Raw genomic sequence first — 4,689 nt, 5'->3', positions numbered from 1 at the left:
CAAAACGTCGTTTATCACCGAGCCTCGAAAGGGATGTGGCATCATTTCTGCCATCTTCTGTCGGTCACACACACCACCTGCATACCCTGTTGGAGGAGACCAGGTAAGGAGGGGATGCCAGGAGTCGGAGGCCACCTTGGATTTGGCTATCACAGACAAAGGCACGTTGTTATTTTCGTACAATAAGTACTCAGGGGCGTTGCCAGGATGTTGTTTCTGTTCGGTATGATGGTATTGAAGAAATTGCAGATGCTTACCCTGAAGCCAGGTTACTTTTGAGGACTCTGGCCTTCTCCTCCTCTGCCATAGGCTCTGGAGGGGCCCGTCATCATCCTCAACCGGTAGTGGGACTGGACAAATCAAAGAAGGAAGTGACCACAGGAGGCTGTGGCAGTTAGATGATCTCCTGTCAACTTGAGCAAAGGGGTGGAGTCTAGCCTGTCAATCAGGTGTGTGGGCATGGCCTTCTCCTGGGGATTCTATACTAGCCAGAGCCCTGGAGCTGGAGGAGCCATGTGGAGACCCACACCAGCACTGAGATGCTTCCACTGTCACTGGATCCACAAGACTTTCCACCTACTGGCCTGTGATCTTCCTGCATTTGGCATCATTGCATGTGCTGCGTGAGCCTAAAGAGGAATTTATGGGCTAGTGTCGGATATATGGGCTAATATGGGACTCATGGACTTGATCTGGACTGGGCTGGGATGTTTTCTTAACAGACAATTACTTTTTAATATAAAGTTCTCTCTTTCACATTTTTGAATGTCCCTGGATTTGTTTCTGGTCAACCCGGACCAACACAGAGGCCAAACACAAGAGGAATTGGGTGTTGGGAGGAAAGCAAAGGGGTCAGAAAGCCGCTGGAAGGGAGAGAGGATGGGCAGGCAGCAGAGGCCCAGCGAGAACGTCCTTTTCGACCTGGGGGATCATGACCGCACTGTGGATGTGGAGACAACGGGGCCGGCGGTCCCGGGTCCTGCTCCAGCCAATTGTCCAGAGACAAAGCATAGGGTCGAGAGTCCAACTGCAGCTCCCCCAGCCCTGCGGACTCTGCATGGATTTTCAAGCCTGAAGTAAAGTCCTTTAGCTAAGGGCTCTTTAAGCTCCCTGCACTGTTGCTTGGCTTACTAAGAGAGGGGCAATTCTGGTGAGTCCCACACTCGCCTTTCTCTCAGCCATGAGGACGAGGCTGCATTTGAACCTCAGCTAATCAAGTTGAATATTCCTCTGTTCTATACATTTCCCTTCTGTTTTGCCCAAGGTCTCAACAAACTCACCCTAATGGTTTGCCATCGTCCCACCCGCGTGTGTACGCAGAATTAAAGTCGTGGTGGGAAAGTCAGAGAGGCGGTCGTGGGTGGCAGCCACGGTCAGAGGATCAACCCCAAGGAAAGGCCTCCCCTCCCGGGTGGCACAAACAGCTTGCACTTGGCTACTAACCCAAAGGTTGTTGGTTTGAACCTCGGGGCGGCCGTTACATTGGAGTCCACTCCATGGCCTGGCCATGTTCTCCCCTCACGCTGGGGCCCTCTGTCCACTGGGAGCTGTTTCCTTACCTCAAGGTTGAGGATAGGGAGCAAACCTCTTCTGGACGTAGGCACGACAGGGAGAGGAATCCGAGGGGAAGGATCAAGTGCAGAAGGCGAGGTCGGAGAGTAGCCGTCGAGTATCAGAGCCCAACACACCCAGCGCCATCCTTCACTGAACGAGGAGACAAAGGCATGTGCGCGAAATCACACCAACGCCAGTGTCACCCAGTGGAGTTTGGTCCATAGTGACCAGGAAGGATGGGGCAGGACTGCTCCACACGGTTGGCCAGGCTGGAGGCTCTATGGAAGCGGACTGCCACCCCTCTCTCCGGCGGGCCAGTGCAGCAGAGCTCTCCATTCGCAGCCAGGCCATGTCTAAGCACCGCGCTGCCAGGCTGCTTCTTTTTTTACATCATTGCACTGGGGGCTTGTACTGCTCTTATCACAATCCATACATCCACCCATTGTGTCAAGCACATCTGTACATATGTTGCCATCATCATTTTCAAAACATTTTCTTTCTACTTGAGCCCTTGGTGTCAGCTCATTCCCCCCCATCGCCACCCTCTCTCATTCCTGAACCCTTGATAGTTTATAAATTATTATTTTTTTCATGTCTTACACCAACTGCTGTCTCCCTTCACCCGCTTTTCTGTTATCCATCCCCCCCTGGGAGGGAGTTATATGTAGATCATTGTGATTGGTTCCCCCTTTCTCCTCCCACCTTCCCCTTCCCCTCCTGGTATCACTACTCTCATTATTGGTCCTGAGGGGTTTATCTGTCCTGGATTCCCCGTGTTTCCAGCTCTTATTTGTACCCATGTACATGCTCTGGTCTAGCTGGATTTGTAAGGTAGAATTGGGGTCATGAGAGTGGTGGGAGGGGGGAGTATTAAAGAACTAGAGGAAAGTTGTATGTTTCGTTGGTGCTGTACTGCATCCTCACTGGCTTGTCTCTTCCTTGTGCCACCAGGCTTCTTAAAGGCACAAAGGAGGGAGATATTTGCTGAAGGTTACATGGGCAGTGGTGCCATCTGCTTGGGGCGGTGAAGAGGGCGCTGCTGGTGCTAGTGCTCAGAGGAGGAGGATAGGGAGTACCGGCTCTGGCCCACCATGTCCAACAATGGGTAGAAGCCATGCATATGCATACACATACCCCCCCTCCCACCCCACCATATACACACAAGAGATGTGTGCAAGAGAGGGTCACGTGGGATGCACACCTTTGTGGGGAAGATCATCAGCTGAAACACACTTACATGGACCCTCCACCTACTGGCTCATCCGTGGGACAGGTCTGGCGAGGCCACGTGGAGGCAGGGATGGAGCGATCGCTGGAGCTTTGCCGGTGTAGAGAGGCCACAGGATATTCTTGCAGGAAGTCAGAGACTGGCACTTGGTGGGCCAGCGGAGACTTCCCAGGCAAGAGGAGAGTGTGGGAGAAAGCTCCAGGGCAGGGCAGGGCCCTGGATGCTGTAGGTATCTGGAGACGAAGGGTAGGGAGCCAGAGAGTCTAGGGAAAATGGCTGTACCTACAGCTGATGACTGGAGCCGGTCAGGGCCTGGGCATAACCCCGCCATGGGGCCCTAGCACCACGGAGGATATAGTTTCTATAGTTTCGTGTGTGCTGGAGGATAGCGGTGGGGCGTAGGGTCGTGTGAACAGTGGTCTCCTGGGTGTAAGTGGTGATGCTAGGGCTGGGCATCGGTGTCCCCTCCTACCAGCAGTCCCTTCTCCCCTGCTGAGGTTTCCTCTAGGGCTGCTGGGAAGACAAGGGAGGCTGTTGCTGTTCACAGATGCTGGGTGCTGGTAGTGGGGTTCTGTAGGGTGCCCCTGCCGAGGATGTACCAACAGATATTTTGGTATAAGTATGTCACTGTGTTACCTCAGGGCACGTTGGCCCTTGATGCCCTCTCCTTTAACTGTAGACCCAATGGCTTTGCTTCAAGGTAGGAGAGTTCTGTTGAGTAGGAGCATGACACAGGTAAAGACAGCTCACACGGGTCCATGCTTCCTCTGTTTCGGGCACTATGCCCAGTGGTTTTACTGAAAATCCTCACAAAATGCTTCCGGGGGTGGGGGGTTGTGTACTCTTGGCATTGCCTTGTAGGTTGGCGAACATGGCTTACTGACTCAAGGTTAGAAATGTGCATGGAGCCCTGGGGTGGAGTGGGCTATGCAGTTCCACCGTGTTCCCCCGGAACACAAATTCCATCTGGCGGGGAGGTGGCTGTCAGTGGGGTTGACAAACCTGACCCACGTCCACTCTGTTGGCTGAGATCTGGTGGAGGAAGAGGAGGGCTGGTGTTCACTGGTCCTGGCTCTCGATCAGGCCAGGCTCTCTGGGATGCCTCTGGCACTCCTGCCCTCAGAGGCCGCGCCTATCATCTTCGTTTCCTTCTTTCCACCCTCCCTGCAAACCCAGATCTGCTGTTTCAGAACTAGAGACCTGGTTTGCCCACTCCCCTCCCTGCCTTCTCATCTCCGGCTGCACCTGCAAGGACCCTCTCATCCCCATCTGCTCATGAGTGTGGACACAGTCCTTGAATGGCTCCAGGTCAGAGGTCTGGAAGACTAGTCATACAGGGAAGTTTCTGGCATCCTAAGGGCTTGGGTACTATAATACTGGAGGGGCTATGGTGCAGAAGACAGGAGAGACTTCCCAGATAGTTGGGTAGGGGCATCTAGTTGGTCCTCAGTCAGAGCAGAAGCCGTGAGCTCTCAGGAGGAAGAATCGCTTGTAGAAGAGCAGGGAGAGGCTGGAGGGGCAGCCTTCTCATTCTCACCTTCATCCTCAGCCACACCAGAGGTTGTTAGTCTTTTATTGACCTTTGGGAATTGTCTTAAGCTGGGTTCTCTAGAGAAGGAAAACCAGTGGAGCTTATGCATTTATATGTGCAGAGAGACTTGTTGAAAGGAAATGGCTCACCCAGTTGTAGAGGCTGGCAAGTTCCAGATCCATGGGTCAGATGTCAGACTGGAGGCCTCTCCTGACTCACTGCTGCTGGGACTGAAGAACCTACCACCGGCAAGTCAGACAGCAGGCTGCTGGCTGCAGAGGTGGAATGAAGTCAAGGTCGGCAGGTAAAATGTCAGGTTTCTGATGACTCTCAGGATTGGTAGGCAATGCAGCTGGTCTGTGGCTCAAGTCCAAAG

The sequence above is a fragment of the Echinops telfairi genome, unplaced genomic scaffold (assembly GCF_000313985.2).
Source record: "Echinops telfairi isolate 266 unplaced genomic scaffold, ASM31398v2 ScPeMD7_7356;HRSCAF=8355, whole genome shotgun sequence".
NCBI classification, from domain to species: domain Eukaryota; kingdom Metazoa; phylum Chordata; class Mammalia; order Afrosoricida; family Tenrecidae; genus Echinops; species Echinops telfairi.
The sequence above is the reverse complement of the archived record's forward strand: the minus strand, read 5'-3'. Positions refer to the sequence as shown.